The 27,052-nt window shown below is 36.9% G+C and overlaps 3 pseudogenes; all 3 read left to right on the top strand.

The window, feature by feature from the left end:
• The first annotated feature begins 10,894 nt into the window (after nucleotides 1-10,894).
• Nucleotides 10,895-11,421, top strand: LOC107509267 (annotated as a pseudogene).
• A 939-nt stretch (nucleotides 11,422-12,360) lies between these two features.
• Nucleotides 12,361-13,014, top strand: LOC107509276 (annotated as a pseudogene).
• Nucleotides 13,015-22,677: 9,663 nt separating this feature from the next.
• LOC118605564 lies at nucleotides 22,678-22,796 on the top strand (annotated as a pseudogene).
• The last annotated feature ends 4,256 nt before the right edge of the window (nucleotides 22,797-27,052 follow it).

The following is a 27,052-nucleotide window of genomic DNA, read 5'->3' on the forward strand; positions in this document are numbered from 1 at the left end:
TTGAGCAAAAATTTTGTACTAGGTACTATGTAATGTATTCTAAGTAAGTATAATCAAATCACGTTGATTACCAAAATTACCTAAGGACACTTTTACAAATACAGATTCTTGGATCTTACCTCCAGATAGTCTAATGCTGGAAATCTAGATAACATCTTGTAGTGGGTACTTTAAAACACCTCTGGTAATTCTGGTGGTGTATCAGGGTAGGATTCTTTCCCACCAGAACTTGGTCTAATGGGGGAGATAGATAGGTAAACCAATAATTACTATCGAGTTAAATAAATGATGTTTTAGAGTCATTCATAGGATGATTTGAAGTATAGAACAGCAAATGGGGAAGTCAGTGTGTAGAACAGAGCCAGGAGCTACTACTTTGAGGTTGTATTCCTGAGCAAGCCTTGACCTAGAAGTAAGGTTAGCAAAGAACTGGGGAAGAGAAATGGATCTCGGGTAGGAAGAATACTATGTAGAAAATTATAGGCCCCTGAAAACATGAGAAGAAATTATAAATAGTTTGGTTTTAATGGGAAAAGTTGTCATTCTCTCAAAGTATTCAGTGGCCTGTATGTGAATATAATGAAAGGAACTAGTTGGACTAACCGGGGTTGAAGTTTTGCTGTGATGATGGGACAGTAAGTTAAGGGGGTTGCAGATAGTGGCAAAAGAGTGATTGACAAAATGGATTTAGTGGGCAAGACAGTGAAGTGAAGCAGGAAGGCAGGTGAAATCTGGGGAGAAATTATATTAGAATGAAGACCTCTGTGAGCTTCCAGAGTGCATATTTGGAGGTTGGGAAAGGGAGGGCCTGTTACACATTCAGGGAGCATCAGAACTGAAGGTTATAGAGATGAAGCCCTTTATGGTATGGCTCTAGGAGGACAAAACATTTAAACTGACATTGAAGAAAGAGATTGGCTATAATCTGGATGGACAATGAGGTAAGGGAAAGAAGTTGACAAGTCTATCATACAACAATCACCAAATGTTGGCTATTTTAATTAAGAACATAAAGAGACCCCCCCCCCAAATTTTTTTGATAGGCATCAACCAGTAGGTAAAATTTTTATTTTTAGTAGAAGGAAGATCTTTCAGGAAGTCATATACATACTGAAAGCTTCTTTTTATCCTAGAAGGGTGAGTAAATCCAATGGATTCTTTAAGAAAATCAAGTTTTACGATTAATAATTGAATAAACCATGAGAATAAAAACTCTTTGCTCTCTGTTGATAATCAAAAAGGTGTTTTTGTTTTTTGTTTTTTGTTTTTTGTTTTTCCTCCTGAGAGGAAAATATCAATTACTAGTAGGTAGAAGCCTGACATTTGGATATGACTCTACCCCAGTTGCCATGGACGTCTGGGGAGAGGCTGTGGAGACCTAAGCCTCCCTTCTCTCCCATGGGAGTTGTCCCTAATACTGGTGAGGATTTCAGATGCCAGCCTTGATCCAGTGAGACACACATTATGAGTGTTCCTGAAACATTCTCCCTGAAATGTGTTTAAAAGCATCTCTAATGGTTCCAAATCATACATGCTTACCTTCATTTGGAAGGAATTTAAATTCCTCAATTAATCATAATTAGAGGCCACATTATAAAATATGTGAAATGGTTCAGTGAAGAATTGATGACAAATTCTACTCCAGGCTGTTTGGGATATTAGCAGTAATGTTACCATTTTTAGTCCTCTTTAGCGGTTTCGTTCTCACAGAAAGCTGCTGGTTGTCACGGTTTCAAGTTATTTAATATCTTCTAAATCAGTGATGCAGTGCTGTGATGATTATACAATGTATAAACCATCACAAAACCATGGCTCCTGTTACGTCAGCCTTGCCTCTTGGATCTAGTTACATGTGTGTTTTAAATAGTCCAGAGAACATTTTCTTCATTTTCCGTTTTCAAGACTAATTTCTGGTGCAAATAACAAAGCAGAACTGAATGAAATTTGCGACCCCTGCGGATCTTCAAAAGAGTTTTCCAAATGATTCATGAATTGATAACTGATAGACTCAGCCATGCAGGGCATTTGTTTGTTGCCTCTGATGGTTTGAATCCCTTTTCTTATAAACAAATTCCTTTTGAATAATAAAGGACATCCAATAAAACCTCATGGTAATGCCCTAGAAACTGGCACTCTCTTAGCAGTTAAGCTCTGCTGTCAAGATTTATGGGGAACTGCTGATTGTAATTAACTAAAAATACTTAGAAGTCTAACTTGAAATAAAATACTCAGACCGGAAAGCATATTCTTAGAGTATTTATTTATTTTTTACTGTGGTCATGAAGAGATTTCAAATCAATCTAACAGATAGCCTTAGAAGACAAAAGAGTTATAGTTGTTTAGATAAGTATTTAAAATATTTGGCTTGATAAATATACTTTTGCTCTGAGGATAAATAGTGGACCCTTTTGATTTATCTATGGAGATGGAAAATGTATTTTCTCTTAAAATATATCTATCAACACTGTCTTGGATTGTGATTACAAAGGAGTGGGACAAATGTCCTTTTTAATAAAAATTCCTTTGGTTTTAAAAGTTCCTTAAAGCCTTACATACCCATTGCAGAAACCCCCCAAAATACAGACAACCAAAAACAGCCTAAAGTGTCCTCATATTGTAACCCACACAAAGACAACTATATAGTCTATTCAGTTTGGTATCTATCCTTTTCGATTCATATAGCTTGTGTTATCATATCTTATGTCATCATATCTTCTCTCCCGTCTAGCCTGCATGCAGAGCTGAAAGGTTATACACGTGCACCCTGTCTGGGTTTTAGAGTTTCCTCCTGTGACTTTTCCATCTTTCTTCTTTCTCTTCTTTTTCTTTTGCTCTCCTTCTTACTAAATGTGTGATTATGCGCAAGTTACTTCACCTCTCTGTGTCTCAGTTTTTTCAAGTATTTATAAATAAGAGTTGCTATGAGGGAAACATGGGAAAATAATGTAAGGCACTTGGCTGCCACTCAACTGAATATCCCTTTCATGTGGGAGACTCGTAATCTAAGTGCTGAGATACTTGAGACCGTAATCAGACAGACTATGGAGGACTTATAATGGTCACCAATGGAAATAAGTGTGAAAGAATCAATTTGGAACATGTCATAATGGTTCATAAACTTAAAAAAAAAATTCTAGCCAAATAGGTTTAGCGTATATTTATCACAGTTTTCTCATAACATACTCTACTCTCTACTAAACCTGTTTGTTGTTAATATTTCTTTGTCTTTGCTCTGTGTTTAATATAAATTATATGTTTTCTATGTTTTCTATTCTGGTTAGAATATCTTATGTTTTTAATTGTCTAATAATAGTCACTGGGTTATAGGGTCACCTCATACAGCTACTGGGAACTAAAGTAGACTAAGATAATGACAGCATATTTACTCAGTAACCACCAGTCCTATGCTGCAGTGACACCCTCCAGGGACACTCCATCTGTGTACAGAGGTCAGTGTTGACCTTTTCTCAGAAGTGGGCAGTCCTTACAGAGCTGGGGATCTTGAGTACATTTTGACTTGACTTTCGCCATTAGGGTTAAGAACATTCCAATGGCACAAAAACACAGGACCTCCATGGCTCTATAGATCATTGACACTAAGATCTACTCAGTTCACTTTACTTCAAGAAATTTAAGTAGCTTCAGAAGCCAAACTCAAGATATTAACACAATTAATTAAAGACAGTTGAGAATTCAAAAGAGAAGACGCAGAGAAAAATGACACAAGGATTCCAACTGCTCCCCCATCCCCAAACAAAAAACAAAAATGAAAACATCCATATCTCATTTAAATTAAGCAAATTAAATAGGTCATGCTCAAAGTAATCACTGCTGACGTAGCTAAATTAGAACTGGCACGTGATCCTTCTGTCTTAGTAAACATAACATGTTGCTTAATTCTTGGAGTGGCTCTGAAAGTCAGCAGCAGAACAGTTGCCCGATTGGCAGACTTTCTGGATGATTGAGATGGTTTCAGTAAAAAAAATGTCAACCTCTCCGCTGGGAGTGTCTGTGATGCAGTTGTGTGAGCAACAGCAAGCTTGAGTTGGGCCGGCAGGGGGTCAGAGGAGAGCCAGACAGATGTGAGGGTCTGAATTAAGCCAGTGGTTTGGGAGCCAGAAAATGAAGACTAGGGAGTCAGTAGTTTAATGTGGCCAAGAACAAGACGGAGGTCAGGAAGCCAGGACATCAGACAGGATTGGGGAGGAGTATTAGATTTGGGAGGTGAATGATGGAAGAATTAGAGGTTTAGAAATTTGTATCACTTGCAGATCTAGTATAACATAAGCAAGCAAAACACAAGACTCAAACAAGCAAATGTACAAGCCATTTAGGGTCTTTTGTACTTATTTGTCTTGCAGGGTTGGGTATGTAGTATATTACCAAGTAACCCTAGGGGACTAGAGTGATGTAGTCTGTTTTGAATTCCTGCACCCTCTGCTGACCAGATGTGTGCCCAAGTCCAGTATTATCCTTAAACTTTAATTTCTTCACCTGTTATGAGTATACTATTGTCTACATTTCATGAGTCTTCTGAAACAATATTCATTTTGTGATAATTTACCTGTACACATAATAATGTGTATGCATTTTTGGTCATATGGTATGTATCAATAAAATGCATCTGTAAATAGATTCTTGATAAAGCCACAAGTTACATCTGAGCAATTCTTTAACCGTGGTTGTACTTAGCTGAGCTCGTTTGGCATATATATGGTCAGGTTTTTGTTTGTTTGTTTGTTTGTTTGTTTTTTTAACACACAGGAAAATGCTGTTTTCTTTGTTTTCTTTGTGAAGGTGATTAGGTTATAGTTGGGCCTAGATAACCTCACACAGTAAAAAATTTAGGTAGATTAGCTGCTACAATTCACCAAACACTCAGCTAGATAAACATATGCATTTAGGTTATTGTTAAATTTAAATTCTTCTGTTTAGAATTATGTAATTACCATCTCCCAGTTATGGATTCTAGGATGTTAATAGATGTTAAGGTACAAAAATCTTCCATGGCCAACTGAATTTTAGAAACAACTAAGCAGAGTTAAAAAAAACAATCCTTGGACTTCTCAGAGTTTTTCACTTCTATCATGCTTTAGGAGTCTTTAGAGACAAATGGAATTTTCCATGTTTTTTTGAAATGGAACCATGTCCTTAAATAATATCGTGAAATAGGTTAAGATATACTGATGTAGACCTTTTTTTTTTTATTAATTAATTTAAATTTTTATGGTGCCATTGGTTAATGAAATCCAATAAGTTTCAGCTGTACCACTCTTAACAATAAGGCATACATATATTTATACTGTGTGTTCACCTCCCATAGTTAGATTTCTTTCTGTCACCACATATTTGACCCTGTTTACCCTATCTATCTCTCTCCATCCCCCCACCCTGATGTAGACTTTTTCTGACCCACTGTTCGGGTTGAAATAGATTTAGTTGGTTAATCAATATTGGTATTCCTACAAAGAAATTATCATAATTTCCTTAATTCTTAAGCCACTGTTACTACTTTATTTGGAAATTGGGAATATGTTTTTATGACTTAGTCCAATAGAGTTCAGATTCTTCAAGGATAAGAACTGTGATATATACAGCTATGCTTTATGCTCCCAACTTCTGCCTTGATAGGTGTTAAATGATTAGAAAAATAGTCCTGATTATAAGTACTTGAAAGAAGTTTGGGAATTTTTAATGAAATTATATGAAAGATAGGCACTCTGTTGAAGACTTAATTCTTCTAGTAGTCTAAAGAGTCTGGAATTTGGGAAGATAATTTATAAGTAGTGATTTAGGGTTCTTTCGACCCTAGATTTTACAAGGTATTGGCAGTGTTTGGTAAGAATGAAGATTTTTGGTCTTGAAGTCTTTTCCTAGCCCCAGTTTCATTCACTGAAAATGCTGAAAACATTCACAAATGATACCCCTTGTAAATTTCCTTCTCGATCTCTGTCTAATCTTTTCTCTTTTGCCACCAGAATTCTTTCTAAAGCACTAGTCTAAATTAAGGGTCAGCAAACGTTTTATGTAAAAGGTCAGATAGTAAATATTTTAGATTTTGTGGGTCATACAGTCTTGGTGTCTTGCAACTATTCAACTCCCCCTCTGTAGACCAAAAGCATCCATTCATAATGTGTAAAGAATAGGTGCGACTGTATTCCAATAATACTTTATTTATAAGAACAAGCAGTGGATCAGGTTTGGGTCTTAGACAGTTTGTTTACTGACTCCTGGTCGAAATCATGCCAATGTGTAACTTAAAATGTCTTGCTAGTTTTTCCCATTTTAACAGAATAAAATTCAATATAGCTAGCTTGGTACACATCACCCTTCACAATCTGGCTCTAGTCTATCATTCTATTATTATTTCGAATTACATGCATCCTAAACAATCCTCTAGTGTATGATGTTGATTACATCCTGGGAGGGTTACCCACCAGCAGGAGCCTCTGGTTATTTTTTCTCCCGACTAAATCAACAGCTTTGCTACAGCTGACACTGGCCTAGGATCAGGTGTTTGATTCTATAAGCATTGCCATAAAGTTTGAATCCTGATTTCTCTATGTTTAACCAATTGAATGGTCATCAGAAAATGGATGTGTTATATATATATATATATATATGGTTTATATAAAAGATTCAGACTGATTTTTTACATACATTTTCAATTCTGAGTTATTAAACATATTCATTAAATTCTTTAGCAAATTTAAAATAGTAGCAGTAAAGTTTCTTAAATATATAGTTGTTGTAGAAGGAGTGGAATGACACAGCACGTACACAATATTTGTTACTTTACCAAGAAGCAGTTTCAGTTCTGAAGATGGTCAAAACCACATATAACTAGAGGAAATACAATCAAAGACTGAGATAATCAAATAAAAATGTTAATAAATAGAGTTTGGAGAATAGAAAAATATTCTTTTGGTTTAAGTCTTTTTAACTTTTTAGTGTTCATTTATTTTATGTATATTTATTGCTTAGCTTCTATTTTCTAGGCACTGTTTGAAATTCTGGAATGTATAAATGTTAAAGATATTAAGAATAAATACTTATTACCAGCATTTCAAATCTTAGCCCAATGAACATTTGAAACATCTGCTGTGGCCTGGACCTCTGACTATTTTGGGTGTGTGTTTTTTGCGGTGAGATAATGTTGGGGGTTGGGCATTAAAATATTGTCTTATGTGGAAAAACACTTAAAGATGATGTTGTTGTAATTTAAACGCTGTAGTCCGCAGAGTTCTATTTGATTTTATGCCTTTTGTCAGTCAGCTTTTCAATGTTAATGTCTCTACCAGACTCAAATTATCTGTCATCCTCTAGAATACCAGCCAAATTTAATTCAAATTAATTTTGAAATGAAAGATGACATTTAATCAAGGTAAACACATTGGTGACCATTTGAAAATACATTTTAAAAAGTGACTTCACCAACCAGATGGCGTCTCCATGCAAACAGCTGGCTATTGAAGAAATACTCTGTACAAAGTTAACTTGTGGTTGGCTCCTAGCAGGAATGCATTGTCTTTCTTATTCTTGACCAAAGATGACTCAGGACAGTACACTTGACCCCATTCCAAAGTGATGGCCCCTTCTCAGGGTCAATGATGGTGACTAGAGCAACAGCACTGGATGTGGTCTTGGGAGCCTCCCAGGGATGACCACCCAGTTGATAACCTATTTCTTAAGAGCAATCTGGGTTCAGACTTATAGATACACTGGTTTTCACTGCTCTGGGTGTGGACAAATGCCCTATGCCTTGACTATTTTTCTTTCTTGTGTGTTTTATATTAACCTTCCTTGCTTTGGAGTGGGAGGACCTCATATTTGATTGAGGACATGGGAGGGAATGAGAAAAAAGAGGCCATTTTTGTTGTTTTAATTTCAGGTTACATAGGCTTACTTAACCTAGGCATAAGAAGTCTCCAGGTGATCTGCCATGGCTTAGCATGTAGGGCCGCAGACTCGGAGCAATCAAGTTTTTACATGATGGCCATCGCCTTCTCTGCATATATTTCCTTCAGTATATCTGTATTTCTCAAGACCTTAAACAGAGAGGCGACAGTTTAAGGACAGAATTTTGAATTAATGTCCCATATTTTTCTTTATTTTTTATAAGCATAAATCTGTACCCTTTGTTGACATAACTTGCATATGTTTTTAAGGAACACAGACCTTCAAATATAGTTGAGTAAATAATTGAATTTTGTTTATTCTTATATTATGAAGTGATATACACACATGGTAAAGAAAAATCAAACAATAAAAAAGCATATCCACTTAGAAGTGATTATTTGACCCCTAACCCCCAGTTCCACTCACAGTTCAATCACCAGAGGTAATGTCTTTCAACAGTTGCTAATATATGCCTCCCCCAAATTTTCATGTATATACATCAATGCTTTATTCAAAAAACATGTTTAAAAATTTAAATAGCATATTTAAAAAACACATATGAACAAATGGGATTGAATCATTTCATAATTTGCTTTTCTAAATTTAACAATGTCTTAAAGATTGTTTCATAGCAGCACACAGAGACTTACCTCGTTCTTTTAATGGTTGCATCATTTTTCACTTCAGGGATGTAGAATTATTTATTCAATGAGGAACTGATTGTTTTAAAGATAATAAAGATCCCATTGAATGAATAACACCGACTTGAAATTATTTCTTCCAAGGTAAAGACGTAATTTAAACTTACTTCCTTCTTTTTTTTTTTTCTGGAAAATAAAAATTCAAGTCTACATATGTTTTTAGAAGCGTTAGTTTTGGAAATGCTAATGTTAATTTAACAACAGTTGCAGTAACAACAAAAATTGTGGTTGAATAATATCCCAAGGTAGTAACCTATGTCTTGAATATTTCCTTCTTCCACAGTACACTGACTGCTCCTCCTTCCCCAGTCCATGTTTTTAGACAACAGTCACCTGCATCTGAAGCAAACCCAAAGACTAGAAAAATTTTTTCCTTTTATCATTATTTTTTTTTATTATAGTGACATTGTTAACAAAATCCAGTAAGTTTTAACTGTACAATTCAACAGTAAATCATATATATTTTGCATCATATGTTCATCACCCATAGTTAGATTTCTTTCTCTCACCACATATTTGACCCCCTTTACCTCGTCTACCTCCCCACCACCCCCAGCCTCCGGTAACCACTAGTCTGCTCTCCATGTCCATGAATCTCTGTTTGTTTGTCATGTTTGTTTATTGCTTTTAGGTTTCTATCCCACATATAGGTATGGGTTTTTCAACTTTTTCTGTCTGGCTTATTTCACTTAGCATGCTTATCTCAAGGTTTGTCCATGTCGTTGCAAATGGCAGAATTTCATCTGTTCTTATAGCTGAGTAATGTTCCATTGTATATATGGACCATATCTTCTTTATCCAATCATCTACTGTAGGGTACTTTGGTTGCTTTCATGTCCTGGCCACTGTGAATAATGCTGTTATAAACATCGGTGTGCAGATATCTTTTTCAGATATATGTTTCCAAGAAAGGCTAGAAAATTTATAGAGAATGGTTAATGACTGAAATGTTAGGCTAGGAGACTCAGAAGTTCTTTGAGTTCTCACAAACTTGGGTTGGAGAAGAGGGAAAGGAAGGCAAAGGTACAACTTACAATTGTATCAACTTACAGTGTGGAAAAAGCCTAGGAGAGAAGAACCACCTGGAGAAGAACCACCTCGGACCTAAGGAATGAAGACTCTGCTCTGAGTGAGCATCCTTTTCCCAGAGCTCTCTCTCCCCACCCCCACCTAGTTTATTACCCGTGGTCAGACTTGGAAAGGAAAGCTGTTGGTAGTGATGGAGACCTGGGACACCCTAGATAGTGGGGACAGTTGGTGTTATGAAAGGAGGCCTCGGCCCTGACCATGGCTGGACTGGACCAAGTGGTTGGAAATATCCCTGTGAGCTAGCTCAGTGGTAGACACACAGGTCTCATGCCCAGCACTATAGTTAGAGCAAAGAGAATGCAGATGTGAAAAAAGGCACAATGAGAAATGAAGTTAGTGAGTGTGGGCAACTTTTTAAAAGGAGTTTTGCTATAAATAGGAGCAAAGAAATGAGACTGCTGGGTTAAAGGAAGGTGGATTACAATATCAGTGATCATACAGCTTTTCATATCTTTTGAAGGCTTACTTTTGTGCAGATGCTGGGTCAAGTGCTTCCTATGCATTATCTTAACAACCATAAGGAATGTGTGTGTATGTATATAATATACATATGCATGTACACACTATCCCCTAATAGATATGTTATATAATATATGCAACATGCAATATCTTATTTATTATTCTATTATCTATATGTAGCTAGGGAAGAGGGAATTTCCTTGATTTTACACATGAAGACGTGGAGGCTTGGAGTTATTAAGCTGCTTGTCCAAGGTCTCACAGCTAGTTAAGTAGAGTCGATATCTGAATTCAGGCAATCTCACTCCAGAGCCTGAACTTTTAACCACTGAACCATATTAACTTCCTTGATTAGTAGGAAAAAAATATTAGAAATGTACATACATCTTCTGTAAGAGGATGAGTCAAATATAAGGGGTATAAGAAAGAATATGATTGGAGGAAAGTACCTGAGTTGTCTGGGCTATGAAGTCTAGAGATTTTTATTTTAAGAGAGATAAATAAGGGGAGGTACAGTAAAATTATCCAGATCAAGCAATAGAATTCAAATGATGGAACTAGATTTAGATGGGAGGTAATAGGATGCTGGAGCTCAGTGTGGGGGCATAGCTAGCCTCAAGTGTCAGGTAATTGTAGAGAGAGCTGTTTGTCTTGAAATGGAAGTTATATTTGCAACCCTGACAAAAAAGGTGATTTATTGCTCTGCCCATATGCAGCCTAAGGTGACCTCCAAAAATGGTTATTCACTTGACTCAGAAAACCCCACAAAATCATGCAAATCAAGAGTTTCAAATCTCCGTGTTCACTTTAAGAACACTCATGAAACTGCCCAGGCCATCAAGGGTATGCACATCCGAAAAGCTACCAAGTATCTGAAGGATATCACTTTATAGAAGCAATGGGTGCCATTCTGCTGTTATAATGGTGGAATCGGTAGATATGCCCAGACCAAACAATGGGGCTGGACACAAGGTTGGTGGCCTAAAAAGAATGCTGAGTTTTTGCTGCACATGCTTAAAAATGCAGAAAGTAATGCTGAACTTAAGGGTTTAGATGTGAACTCTATGGTCATTGAGCACAAAGCTCCCAAGATGCAGCACAGAACTTACGGAGCTCATGGGCAGGTGAACCCCCACCTGAGCTTTTCCTGCTACACTGAGATGATCCTCACCGAAAAAGAGCAGATTATTCCTAAACCAGAAGAGGTGGTTGCAAGAAGAAAAAGATATCCCAGAAGAAACTGAAAAAACAAAAACTTATTTCCTGGGAGTAAATTTAGCATCAAATAAACGCTAATAAAAGTTAAAGAAAAAAGGGGAGGGGGAGTCATTTATCTGAAAGATTGGAATCTGTAATAAAGACCTCAAGAAAAAAAAACCAGACCAAAATATTCTTTGTTACTATATTGTACACTTTTAATTTTCTACTTATCTCCTTCCTAGACTGGGCCTTGTTTTGAGTAAAGTAACTTGTGCATCCGACTGGATGGTCTGAAGCATCACAGGGAACCTGATATTGGAGTACGGCTACTGATTGTTTGCCATCCAAGCATCTCTGCTTCCTTCTGCCAACAGCTCCAACTTTCTTCTGGGTTCCTATTCCCCACCCCACCCCCAGCCTTCAGATAATTATTTCCTTATATTTATATGGCTATAGTGGTTGGTTCAGCCATGGATATGTGAACCTAAACTCATCTTAATCAAAATATGTCACAGTTTTGCTGGAAATAAGAGTATTAGTACTGGTTTCATCGATTTATTCTTTTTATCAAGCCATGCCTGACAGAAATCTTCCTCTGGACTTTCCAGTTAGAGGAGACAAAAATTTAAATTTTTACTTAGCTCATTTGTGATTAAATTTTCTGTCATTTGCAACCAAAAGAATCCTAATTAATAAATAAAGGAGGGTAATTCTCCTTTATTTATTTTTTGGGCAGGGGAGCAGAAAAGATCAGTGATGAATGCAGGAGACTTCCTTTCTGGGAGGACTCTAAAAGTTTCAAAATATGTGGTAATAGCATTTAAAAAATTGGTACGAAATATTTTTAAGAATGCCAACTAATTAACCCTCAAATTTCTTATGAATAAATAACAAGAGACACTTCCGTAAACAATTTGCTAAATCCAAAGTTGAAACTCTGGTAATTTTGTAGCCACTAATGGGTCAAATTTAAAAAAAAGCAATAACTGCTCTTTCCTGCCAGCTCTGAACCATGGGCATCTCTCAGGACAATTGGTACAAGTGCCACAAGACCAGAAGCAAGGGAAAGCCCAATTACAAGAAGCGAAAACATGAACTGGGCCACCCTGCTGCCAACACTAAGACTGGGCTCTGCGGCACGCACACAGGCCAGTGTGCGCGGAGGCGACAGGAAGTACGGTGCCTTGAGGCGGGGTTGTCGAGAACTTCTTTTGGGACTCCGAGTGCTGTACACGCAAAACAAGGATAATGAATGTTATCTATAGCGCATCCAACAACGAACAGGCGGGCACCGAGACCCTAGGAAAGGACTGCATCGTGCTCACTGACAGTACACGCTACCCACAGTGGTACCAGTTCCACTCTGCATGGCCGCCAGACCGCAGGAAGGGGGTTGGGGCTGACTCCTAAGGAGGAAGAGATTAAAAAAAAAAAAAAAAATCAAAGAAAAGTCAGAAGAAATATGATAAAGGGAAAAAGAATGACAAAACCAGCAGTCTTCTAGGGGAGCAGCTGCAGCAGGGTGAGCTTCTTGGCACGCATTGCTGGGAGACCGGGCCAACGTGGCAGAGCAGATGGCTGTGTGCTAGAGGGCAAGGAGCTGGAGTTCTATCTGAGGAAAATCAAGGACCAGAAAAGCAAGGAATCCTCCTCCCTCTTCCCTTAGCTCATATAATAAAGGTGTTTATTGTACTAAAAAAAAAAAAAAAAAAAAAAAGTAAGAACCAAAACCAAAAGTCTCTCCCCACTCCCCCATTTGATGTTTCTATTGTTACAAGGAGAGAGTTAAATCTTTAAGACTTAGAAAGGGCCATGCATTTCCTGCAGGAGCTGGAGTGTAGGAAAGAAACTGTGAAGTTGCATTAACTTATTTTAACATTTTTGTCCATCTTTCTCAGTGCTGACTTCTTTAGTGATTCGGGTATGAGGAAGGAAGAGCTCTGCATCTGAAATCCCCAACCCTGTCCTCTGCTGAATTTCTTCCCCAAGGCTACCATTACTAGTTCTGATCACCATGGCAGAGGCTTGAAGAATACCAAATTTCAAACTATGAAGGTAAATCACATGTGCTAATGTTGTAGCAATATTGGCATTATACTTCAAGTAGTGTTATTGGATTACAGTTTTTGATTTATTTTATTGGAGAAAAGTTTTGAATATTTGTCATAGATAATTTAGAAAATTTCCATTATAATTTTCAGTCGAAACCCATGTGTTGTCAACACAAAAAAAATTGTACTCTAGGCTCATCTCTTTTCTAATATAGGCACTGCTTTATCAGGGAAACTGAAGAATAACCATTATATAAGCCTCAAGAAAAGAAGTTGGAATATATTATCTCTTATTGGTCATCTGAAACAATACAATTCAGATGGGCAACTTCTAAAGTCATTGACAAAATTCATTTTCTTGAAGGTCAGTTTTATTTTTCTGTCATCAAATGAGGTCTGGAAAACCTCATTTCCAAATTATTTACTTTCCTGGAACATTTAATGTCTTATTAATTTTGTCATTTAAAGAAGATGAAGTTCTACTTATGTGATTCTATTCCTGTATATGAATAGAGAGTTCTATGTTGGAAATGATAAATCTTAACTCTCAGTTCCTCCTCCTCCTCCTCCTCCTCCTCCTCCTCCTCCTCCTCCTCCTCCTCCTCCTTCTTCTTCTCTTCTTTTCTTCTTCCTCCTCCTCCTCCTTCTTCTTGCTTTCTTCTTCTTTCTCCTCTCAGTTCTTTAATTTAAATTATCTTCTCTTTTTCTTTTCTGTTTTCTACTTCATTTCTCTGGGGTCATAATTCTTCAGTCAGCTATCTTCAGCTTATAACCACTAAGCACGATCTGGTGTATTATCTTTCTTTAGCCCTTTATCAAAATATATTTATTTCATTTCCTTCTTTTTCTTCTGTTTATCCCTCTTATATGGTAATTACTAAACTTAGAAATTCTCCATAAAACAAACATTGCTAATCACTGATATTGGCAAAAGGTTAACACTCCATTATTTAAAAGACTTTGAAATGGACATCTTTGCCTGAAAAATGTATGTGTTACCATGAATTTTTATATTAGTGAATTTGCTTAAGGACAGAATAAAACAGTGTATTCTCAATAGTAGTGTTTGATAAAATATTGTCAACCATTAACGCCTACCCATTATTAAACTAGTTACCTAATGAGAGTGTGGGAGAACTGATTAATTTAGGAGAGAGTTTAGACATAATAAATAGCATGTGGCGTTAGAGCAAATGTGATGAAGGCAAAGCCAGAAGAAGGGTTATGGGGCAAGATAAGGACACTGGAAGATTGGTAAAGTGATATAGAATTTTTTATGTGGGGGCGATTCCTCAAAACAAAACAAATCAGAGAAAAAGTAACAAAAACATGTGCGGTCTTAGAAATTTCACCCAGAGCAGACTCAGTCTGACTCATACTCAGCCTTTTGACTTCCAAAACATGTCCGTTGACCAGTGACTGACCACTCACTTAAGACATAAAGCAGCTGGGTCTCTTGTTTGGAAGTTTGGTGGCTTGGGAATTTTAAATGATAAACAGCTAAACCGAGCTTACCGTAAAATAAATAAGGTGCATCTTAATTCAGCTTGGAAATATCTAAGTGAATGGGCTCTAATAAGCTCTCTGACTAGACTTGATAAGGATTTGGGAAATTGATGTCAGTCCAACAGAGAAAAGTACCACAAGATTGAGTCATTTAAGATTGTTTTATTTTTGTTTTTGTAATTAGAAAACTTCATAAAAAATAAATTTTTTTTTTTGGTGACAAAATAGAAGGATTTATAAGACAACGATGTCAGTATTTGCATATACATGCAAAAAATATTGAGAAAATGGACATAAAAACTTAACTTACAATATATAATTTTATTCTGGCTAGGTAAATACGGGAATGCAAGGTTTTAATGTGCATCATTCTGGCATTGAGTCTAACATATTCAACATAAATACTTTTGGGTGTGAAGAAGATTCGGCAAAGTATTGATTGTTTTTCATGATGTTTTTTCCTACGACGAAAGATGATAAAAATTCTCTGAAGTGTGTGGTGGTGGTTTCCCTTTTTTGCTTGAAACATGATTGTCTTATTTACTTTTCCTTTCTCCTTGCATCTAATCAGTTACTAATTTTTGGCAGTTCAATATCTATTTTGTTATTGGTTTGTAATTTACTTTCATTATAGGAATTAATGTAGAGAAACCGGGCTTGGGTTCTATAGTTCCCATGGTTATCTCCAGTCTGCCACAATCTTCAAATTTCTCTCATGATGTCTTATGTTAGGGGAAATATCTGGGTACCTGAAGGTTTATTTTAATGTTTGCTTTCAACCCTTAGCATTTAGCTATCCTCTGCCAGCACCATAGATAGGCTTTTCTCCATGGTCCTGTGCCTCTCACAATGATAGACTGCTGTGGCTTGTACCCAGTGTTTCCTAGACTGATGGTGTGCGGAGCAAGAGGGTCCTCTCTTGTCATGGCCCAGCCTCAGGATTAGGTAAGCCACTTGTGCCAGGACCTTGGGGCAAGCAGCCAGTTTTTCTGCCTGTATCTGCGGCAGGTGTTGTGCAGATTTGTGCGCCCCAATCCCGGGGCAGGAGACCTCTGATAGTAGTGATATGGGATCCTGAGCTCAGCACTGTGTTCTGCCCTTCCCCAATGGACAGAAATGTCTTCTAACATTTCAAGAGACACTGGGGAAAAAGTTGAAAATCACATGATATCACTTATATGTGGGATATAAACCTAAAAGCAACCAATAAACAAGGGCAAACAAACAGAGACTCGTGGACATGAACTAGAGACTAGTGGTGACCAGACGGTGGTGGGGAGAGGGGCGGTAGATGAGATAAAAGGGGTAAACTATGTGGTGACAGAAAGAAATCTAACTATGGGAGGTGAGCATGCAGTGTGAATATATATATGCCTTAATGTTAACGTGTATAGCTGAAACTTACTGGATTTTGTTAACCAATATCACCATAAAAAAGAGAGAGAGAGAGAGACAATGGGTCTATTCTGCTGGAGGTGATGGCATTAATTGCCCCTCCTGAGAAACTTAAGCTTTTTGAGAGAAAGGTCCGGGACAGGAGCAGGGCTTCAAGCCTTCCAGCAGTGGTGGCTGATTCTCTCCTCCATGCCTAGCCCATAGAGGGAGACTTTCTCCACGCTCCTTCCCTGTCTCCAGTATTTTCTCGTGAGTACCAACTGAATGTTTGCATACACAAAAAAAACCTGCCGGTGGGTGAGAACCCTCTTGTGTTTGTGGCTCCCTCTGTTATAATAGCTAACTAAATTTGAATATATAAGATTTGCTTTGTTTACAGGTAGTTTAAGCCAATAAATATTTTAAATGTTCAGGCAACCGGACATGCTACATGTGAGATTTTATGCAATAGCTGCACAGTCTTCTGTATGTGGTCAATACATTTGCACAGCACATTACATGTTAATTATACTATAGGCTACTTAATGCATAGTACAATAGTACAAATGTAAGATATTTTACTCCTTTAATGTTCTTTCCATCTTTTAGGTAAAACTCTCCTAATGGATCTCAATTTTAGCATGCTAGATAAGAATCTAATACACACACACACACATACACGCACACATACAATATTATACAATTACCCTTTTTAATTTTAATTTTGTTTTAATCTTATTTAGATTTATATTCCATCTTTGCAGAAATTAAAAGAAACCTGGATCATACCCTATGAAGTAGAGACAATCTCTAATTTTACAATCAATACAGTATCTAGAAAACTGCAGGATGAAACTTAATGCATTGTTGCAAATCATCAAATGTAAATAACTATATTTCATTTGGCAAATAGTGATAGTTCAGCACACATGTTAGATTAAGAGTAGTACAGTACATTCTGTACTTCAGAAATTTCCATAGCTATTGAATACTATGGAAGAATATTTTTGACATTTATTTATCCTGAAAGATCATATTCAACATCTGTTATTTTTATATATGTGGAACACATTTTAAATGATTACATCAGTTGCCTTTGTTAAAAAAATATTCGATGATTAATCTTTTTCTTATTGTGAAATGAGGCTTAGAATGAATTATAAATCTGATTCAGGGAAAAATACCTTGGCCATCATAGTTCAATTTTGAGTTCCACAGGATGGAATACGCTTGCAATGTTATCAATTTTGACTACTTAATATTATTGGCCTAGGGAGAAATTTATCTACTTAGAGAAATCAGAGAAAAAGGGCTGCAGATGTGGGGCACAATGGCTTGCCTTTTCTTTCTTTTGCTGTTGGGATTAAGAAGAGAATAGGACTCATTTGGATATTCAGCTAGAGGAAGAAGCTAGGGCTGACAATTCAACTTACGGTACAAATAAAGGTAAATCATTCTTGGTTGTTCAGTACTGAGATGGTTCATATGATGTTTATCACCAATCAGCTAATTAGTAATACCTTTGTGTCGGTGCTCCCCGGGTAATGTTTCCTGTGGTTATAGTGTTGTAGCGATAGGCAGTGAAGGGAATTCGGTGTGAGTTTAGAGCACCATCAGCAACTCATTACTCACAGTCAAACAACTGGATTTTATAATTCCGTCACTGAAACTCAATAGAGGACACTGATTGTGGCAAAGACCATTGACTGTGTTAGTGGTTACAGATGCATAGGTAAAGAGTATGGGGAGAGAAAGAGAGGCAGAGATATACATAAATAAATAGACTTTATGGGTAGTTAACAAAACAAAGAAAAGCAGTGTCTAGAATGATGCAGACCAGCAGTTCCCAACCTTTGTGGCACCAGGGATCGGTGCTCCTATGAGAATCTAATGCCTGATGATCTGTGGTGAAGCTGAGGCAGTGATGCTAGTGCTGGGGAGAGGCTGCAAATACAGATGAAGCTTCTCTCATCTCCTGTTGCTCACCTCCTGCTGTATGGCCCAGTTCCTAAGAGGCCACGGACTAGTGCCAGCCCATGGCCCGGAGTTGGGGACCCTTAATGTGGACTACACTCAAGGAAACGATTACTTGATAGAGACTTGGTTTTTAAAGTAAAGGTTAAGAATTTGCAGATGTGCATTGAAGACTGCGCAAATAGTAATCAATCAAGGCAGTGAGGAAAAGACCTGATTAATGCAGGCCACATGGGATAAAAACAAAACAAACCTGGAGGAGCAGCTAAATAGAGCCCGAAAGAGGAATTCAGTTAGACCAGAACAGAAATCTTACCCTCCCTACATTGGAGAAGAGCTCCTTCCATTTCCTCAGAGCAGGGAGTTTAGAAGTAGGTTTTAGAATCTACTGTATACTCTTTGTAACTGTTGCTTGTAATCAGGAATAAACTACTCTATAATACAATGTACACAGTTCTCAACGGCACTTAATTTTTTTTTTACCATTTTTATAAAGTTCATTGTAGAAAAATGAACATATTTAGATTAAAACACAGGTTATGTGATATCTCTTAAATAACATCATTTTAAAACACCGATTTCTGTTCGCTCTGCACCTTACCGTTACGCAGCCTACTGCTTCCAAGTCTCTCATGATGATCGGATGAGATCATCACAATCATTCATTTCAAAGCCAGACTATTTAGTGTACCTGCTTCAATTACGGAAGGAACAGAACTGCTCAAGTTAACAGAGCTACTATGAGGCTTAGCTAGATTAAAGCCCAGGTTTTTTGACTTCTTTGTTTACTACATACAGTGTCCTCTAAGTACAATAATAACATTCAAAATCTCCTTAGAAAAACTCGTTAAAAATTATTATTACTTAGGAATTTTGTTAACAAATATGTTTATGTCTCCAAAAGAATTTTTGTAGAAATGAAGGCATTATGCCTTGTTTTTTGTCTGGACACTCTAGATTCTGAGAACTGTATTTTTTAGTGGTAGTTTTAGCTGTGTTTGTCATAGATTACAGAGTAACACTGTTTTAAACTCAAGAAAATCAAGCCCAGATGCAGCAGATTGACCATAGCTACTGTTACAGCTCCACCATGGTCTGAATTCTGAAACTGAGGCTTACGTCAGCACTCCAGATTGCCTGCCTCTAGTGTGGCTCTCATCCTCATGGCCCAAGATGCTGCTAGGCTTTTTGACATCAGTACGCCACAATAACATATATAGATTTATGAAACCATCCATTTTAGCTTCAAGGTAACATAACTTTTTTTTTATCCCATAATTCTCCTTTCACTCTAATTTACTGATCATTCCTGGAAATAGGAACTCAGACAAAACTTCTTGTTATAATTGCCCTCCCTTTTGCATATGGTCTCCACTAGTCTACCCCAGGGGTCTATCCTTTATTTTGGAATAGAGGTTAGTCAGTAACAATAAACAGTCTCATAAGTCAGGTGGCAAGTGCTCTAGGAGGGCCTCACGTTCATTTCTGTAGAAAGCCAGGTGTCTAATGGTGATCAAGTAGGGAACTTGTGGCAGTCCTTCTCTCAGCAATGCACTAACATGGAAAATCTAAAGTGAGTGTGGGGGTTAGGAATAACAGTTTTTTACTTCAGGTTCAAGTCTAAGGGCTTAATAATTTGGGAATGGTTCTTCTACAGGTAGGAATGTAGCCTATTTTTATATGGTCTTGAGCGGAGAATGTTTGTTACATTTTAAAAGAGTTGTGGAACAATAACAGTAATAATAATAATAATAATAATAATAATAATAGGGACAGTGTGTGACTTGCAAAGCCTAAAATATTTTCTATCTGTCCATTTACAGAAAAGTTTGTAGACCTTTGTTCTAGATGATTTAACTCATCCCTGTGCTTTATTTTCAGTTTTTGGTCTTCCTTAGAAATAGAGAAAAAGAAAAGTTCAATTTTAACACCTTGTTCCAGGCATGATCCATTTTATTAACTGAGTAATAAAATAAGATTGTTTTTATTTTTTAATGTTTATTGACTTTCTTTTTATATTTTCTCAAATATATTAATATATCCCAGGAAAATCATATAGGTATTATGAATTCAGCTTAGTCTATTTTCAACAGGTGGTTTCCAAATCTCCAGACAGCAAAGCTTTTTTTTTTTCTCCCCACACCTGTTGATTTCCACATTTACACTTAAATGCCTTTATTATATAGCCTTGAAAATGAAGTCTCGGTCAGAAAAAAAAGAAAATGGAGTTCCATTACTGGTATTAATAGGAGTCATCTTAGAACTGTCAAATTGTTTTTTTCCCCCCTTCTTATAAAGTTCTTTCGAGCCTCAATCTCCATTTTCAATTTGCTCTTTGTCCTAAACTCACTGTATCCTCTTTGCAGCATCCGAATTGGAGCGTGCTCTCAGACCTCTTTGCTTCTGCACGTGCTGTTCCCATTGGGAAACTCCTTTCCTTCATTTTTTTTTTGTTGTTGTTGTCGTTGTTGTTGTTGTTGAGTTCCTCATCATTTTCTGAGATGCGACTCAGGTGTCTGGGAAGCTGTTTCTGACCACATACTGAGTAGGGTGTCTGTTTAGTGTGCTTCAAGAGTATGGTGTATCTGCCTCTCATGGTACCTAGCAAGCTGCCTTGTTGCAAACATCTTTCTCTCCCACCAGACTGTGAGCTCCTTGAGCACAGGGACTTGTATTTCTTAGTTTACGTCTCCAGAGCTTGGCAGGTAATTGAAACAATCATGAAAGCTAACTTTTTTTTTTTTTGAGTACTTACTTTATCTTGAACATATTCCAAGTATTTTACCTGCTAACCTCACAAAGTAAGTATTATTATCCTATTTTATAAATGGTGATACAAGGACTGGAGATTTAGGTAACTAGTAAGTTAAACCTAGGTAATCTAACCTTAAAGACCAAATTAATTACTTTACTGCCTTAATATCAAAAATATTGGTACTTAACAAATATTGGGATTCAAAAATTCTCATTGAATCAATGAGCAGCTCTTTCCTGGTACAGTCCAATATCTGGAGTGAAGAGCCCATTAAAAGCTGTTTGTAACTATGTATAGTTACCCTTTAAGATGAAGTGGGATTGTCTGGAAGCCTCAAAATGGTTACCTGTGTTCTACAGCATATTTGATGTAACTCCCTCCCTGGAGCTCCTGAGTTGGATGCTTTTCAGGTCCAGCTTCTCCTGCCACCCTGGATAAGAGTCTTTCTGTTTGATCTTCCAAACAACTATGTGATGGCCACTGCAGCCTTGAATAATAAGCACTTTCTGGGTCTTGACAATCCCTCCTCAGGCTGTACTCACCTATTCTATCAAAATCAGCACCTAGCTAAGGGAATCTGTCTTCAACTCTGTTAAGAATAACCAGTCTTGGCTGCTAAAGGCAAGGAAATAGACTCTTAGAGCCTCTAGAAAGGAAGGCAGCCTTGAAGATACCTTGGTTTTAGCCAAGTGAAACCCACATTGGACAATAAGATAATACGTTTCTGTTGTTTTAAGTTTTTGGTAATTTGTACAGCAGCTATAGAAAGCTGATACAGCCAGTGTTTTTTCCAAGTGTGGCCCTCTGAGCTAGTTGTATCACAATCAAGTTGTGTTTCAGAGCAAAAAAAATTATCAGGGACAAAGAGGGGCATCATAAAATGATAAAGGACTTAGTTCTCCAAAAAAAAAAAAAAAATCCTTAATATGTATGCTACTAACAACATAACAATAAACTAAGAACAATAAACTATATGAAGCAAAAACTGATAATATTACAAGGAGAAATAGATGAATCCACTATTCGCATTCATTCTTGGAGACCTCAACACCCCTCTATCAAAAATGGATGGATCCAGATTTTTTCCTACCCTCCACCCCAAGTAGCCAGAGGCTGAAAAGTAACTGATGTGTCCAGGTTGACTCCCATACTCAAGAGCCTCCATGGGCTTTTGTTGGAAGATAAGATCTCCCTCATTTAAAGACTATTCGGAGTTCTCCGATGAGGTTTTGCTTTGTGTATGTTGAGGCTTTATTCTAAAAAACTACAAAGTGAAGACTTTTATAGTAATGTCAGAAATGGCAGAGTGAGAGACGTCAGCAGATCTCTCTCCTTGAAACAACAATAAGCTGAACATCTAAAACTCAACAAAAAATACTCAAACTGCACATCAGCATGTCTGAGCATGGGATCTGTGCATAATAGCTACCACAGGTCAGAGTCCTGGGTGTCCAGTGGTAGACTGGGAGAAATAAAGAAGCTGCCTCTCACAGCCTCTGGATCTCCCTGTAGGAGGAGGGGGAGGGGAGAAGGTGCAGTGACTTCCCTGAATAGCCCTGCCTGGGAGCGCTGTGAGCTCCACACAGCCGGCAGCAGTGCTCAGTCATCAGGGCAGAAGGCGGAGAAACAGGGATGACAGAAAAGCGGGAACAGCAGAAAAGCGGGGACAGTCTATGGCCATGCTACCCTGAACAAGCCTGATCCCGTCTGATCTCAGAAGCTAAGTAGGATCGGGCCTGGTTAATACTTGGATGGGAGACCACCTAGGAAGACCAGGTGCTATAGACATAAAACATTTTAAAAAACAAGGCATTGTAAGCTGACAAGTTCCTTGCAATCTGTGGGGTCAACTAAGGGTTGCCTTGCCTAATAAAAAAAAGAAAGAACGAAAGAAAAGAAAAGCAGGACGGCAGAGAAACAACAGTTGATTTTTACCAGCCGCTGTTGCAAAATCGAAGCTGAACCGAAGCCCTCAACCCCCAACCCAGAGAGCCCTTCCTCATACCCTCTGAGATGGAATAATGCAGAGCCCCAGGGGAATCTGAGGAAATACTACCAAAACTATCGCTAACACTGACAGGAACTGAACTGAGGGTAGTGAGCATGATTAAATATCTATAAGAAAAAAAAGACATTATTAACACTTTATATAAAGCAGAGATCCAAGAGGCTTAGATGCCACCTACTGGAAACCAAAAGAAAAACACTTTCTTTACAACAGGCTAGGGGCCATTATATAGTAAATCTTTTTTTCTGGAAAAAAAAATTAGAATACACTTCCATTAATGCCCAGGCAGAGAAATAGTCCATTAAACATCGTGAACAACCAAGGTGATGAGGCATCTCAGAAAGAAAGAGAAAAATCTCCAGAAAATAAGCTTACAGACATATAAATATGCAACTTAAGTGACAGAGAATGCAGGATGGTACTTCTGAAAAAACTCAGTGAGTTCCAAAACGAGTCATATCAACAATTTCGGGAATTGAAAAAACACCTAAATGAGCAGAGCAAGGATATTGAAACCCTCAAAAAGAACCAAGTAGAAATTCTGGAGATGAAGAACACACTGCAAGAGTTGGAAAATGAAATAGCAAGCTTGGGAAATACAGTTGACCAAATGGAGGAAAATTTCAGTGATATTGAAGACAGAAATCTAGAAATAAATCAGAAGGAAGAAGAGAGAAACTGAAGAATGAAAAGTAATGAAAGAGAAATACAAGAACTAGCTGATACCATCAGGAGATGAAACATAAAAATAATGGGCATTCTCGAAGAGGAGGAAAAGGAGCAGGGACTAGAAAGCATTTTCAGACAAATAGTGGACAAGAATTTCCCAAATCTAAGGAAAGAGCCGGAGTTTGGAATTCAAAAAGTCAACAGAACACTCAATTATCTCAACCTAAAAAGGCCTTCACCAAGACACATTGTACTAAAATTATCAAAAATTAATGACAAAGACAGAATTCTCAGGGCAGCCAGGGAGAAGAAAATGGTAACTTATAAAGGAAAGCCCATTAGATTATCCTTGGACTTCTCAGCTCAAACCTTACAAGGCAGAAAGGAATGGAATCAAATATTTAAACTATTAAGTGAAAGGAACTACCAGCCTAGAATATTGTATCCAGCTAAGCTCTTACTTTAGAAGCTTCAGGAGAAATTAAGGAGAAATTAAGACGTTTCCAGACATACAAAAATTGAGGGAATTCTCCACTATGAGGCCTGTACTACAGGAAATATTGAAAGGGGTCAATTCGCCTAAAATAAAATGACAAAAAAACCCCAAACATAATTAGGAGTAAGGTGACAAGCAGGCTTATAAAAGCAGAGGAGTGCAACCCTTACTAGGAAAAGGGCATTAAAAATCAGAAGAGATTTGCTATAGCAAGATAATAATGAACTTTAAGCATACATAGGGACAAACTGAGATAACAACGAGTGAAAAGGGGTGGATTCAAAGATTCAAATTCATGAAGGGGAATGGAGATAAGGCACATACAGAAGAAAATGGACGACTGTATGTGTGTGTGTGTGTGTGTGTGTGTGTGTGTGTATACTGTCCTTTACATATTCATAATGGTAACTGCACACCAAAGATTTGGAACTGAAGTATATAACAGAAAACAAGAAGAACCAGAGGCAAAATCCACAAAAGCCAACCGAAATAAAGAAAACAGAAACACAAGGACAAGGAAGCAATGGAAACACTGAGCTTCCAGAAAGCAAAAGATAAAATGGCTATAAGACGACCTCATATTTCAATAATCACCCTAAATGTAAATGAACTGAACTCACCAATAAAAAGGGACAGAGTTGCAGAATGGATCAAAAAACAAAACCCAACCATATGCTGCCTCCATGAGACACATCTCAGCTCCAAAGACAAATATAGACTCAAAGTGAAAGGGTGGAAATTGATATTTCAAGCAAATGATATTCAGTGAAAAGCAGAATTAGTGGTACTAATATTGGATGAAATAGACTTCAAAATCAAAAAGATAAAGAAAGATATTGAAGGATACTTCATAGTCATAAAGGGAATCATGCACCAAGAAGACATAACACTTCTTAATATCTATGCTCCCAATCAGGGAGCCTTGAAATATATAAAGCAATTACTAATAAACTAAAGGGAGAAATAGACCAAAACACTATCTGTTGGAAATACACAGATCATCTAAACAGAAAATCAATAAGGAAATAACATCTTTAAATGACATAGTAAACCAACTGGACATAATTGACATTTACAGAGCCTTCCATCCCCAAACAGCTACTTATACATTCTTCTCTAGTGCACATGGAATATTCTCAAAAACTGACCACATACTGGGACACAGAGATAGCATCAACAAATATTGGAGGGTTGAAATCATACAAACCAAATTCTCTGATCACAATGCTTTGAAACTAGAGATCAACTGTAAAAAGGAAGCAGAACGAACCACAAATACATGGAGATTAAACAATATACTACTGAAGAATAACTGGGTCAGAGAAGAAATAAAAAGAGATTAAGAAATACATAGAAGTGAATCATAATGATAGTACAACATATCAAACAAAAACAAGAACGAGCCCAAATAAACAATCTAGTGCTTCATCTTAAAAAATTAGAAAAGGAAGAACAAATGAGTTTTAAAGTCAGCAGTTAGAAAGAAATACTTAAAATTGGAGCAGAAATAATGAAATTGAAAGCAAAGAAACAACAGAAAAAGTAAATGCAACAAAGAGCTGATTCTTTGAGAAGGTTAATAAAATTGACAAACCCCTGGCTTGATTCACTAAAGAAAAAAGAGAAAAGATACTAATAAACAAAATCAGGGATGAAAGCAAATTACGACAGACACCACAGAAATACAAAGGATTATACAAGAATACTATGAAAAAGTATATAACGCCAAATTTAAGAAGCTAGAAGAAATGGACCAGTACTTAAAAACATAACAATCTTCCTAGACTGAATCTAGAAGAACTGAAAAAATATAAATAGACCAGTCAGCAGTGTGGAAATTGAAACAATAATCAAAAACTTACCAAAAAGGAAAAGTCTAGGACCAGATGTCTTTACCAGTGAATTCTACCAAATGTTCAGAGATTTAATTCTCCTCAAACTCTTCCAAAAAATTGAAGAGTAGGCAATACTTCTCAACTCATTTTATGAGGCCAATATTACTTTGATACCAAAACCTGGTAAAGATAACACAAAAAAAGAAAACTACAGACCAATATCTCTCATGAACACGGATGCAAAAATCCTAAATAAGATATTAGCAAACCAAATATGGCAACATATTAAAAAGATTATACACCACAATCTAGTAGGCATAATCCCAGAGGCACAGGGATAGTTCAACATACGCAAATCGATTAATGTGATGCACCACATAAACAAATTAAAAAATAAGAATCACATGATTATATCAATAGATGCAAAAAAAAGCCTTTGACAAGGTACAACATTCATTTATGATCAAATCACTTAACGAAATTGGTATGGAAGGAAAGTATCTTAACATAATAAAGGCCATTTATGACAAACCCTCACCCAACATTATACTTAATGGCGAAAAACTAAAAACCTTCCCTTTAAGATTTGGAACAAAGCAAGGCTGTCCACTATTGCCATCATTATTCAATATAACATTGGAGTCCTAGTGAGTGCAATCAGGCAAGAGAAAGATATAAAAGGCATCCAAATAGGAAATGAAGAAGACAAACTCACTATTTGTGGATGATATGATTCTCTATACAGAAAACCCTAAAGACTCCACAAGAACACTACTAGAAACAATAAGCAAATACAATCTCAGGATACCAATCAACGTTAAAAAATCTATAGCATTCCTATACTCTAATAACGAAGTGTCAGAAAAGGACGTGGAAAAAATAATCCCTTTTGCAATTGCAACTAAAAGAATAAAATACCTAGGGATAAATTTAACGAAACATGTGAAGGACTACAAGGCCCTATTAAAAGAAATTGAAGAAGATACAAAGAAATGGAAAGCTAATCCATTTTCTTGAGTTGGAAGAATCAACATAG

Source organism: Rousettus aegyptiacus, unplaced genomic scaffold (assembly GCF_014176215.1).
Source record: "Rousettus aegyptiacus isolate mRouAeg1 unplaced genomic scaffold, mRouAeg1.p scaffold_m13_p_1, whole genome shotgun sequence".
Lineage (NCBI taxonomy): Eukaryota > Metazoa > Chordata > Mammalia > Chiroptera > Pteropodidae > Rousettus > Rousettus aegyptiacus.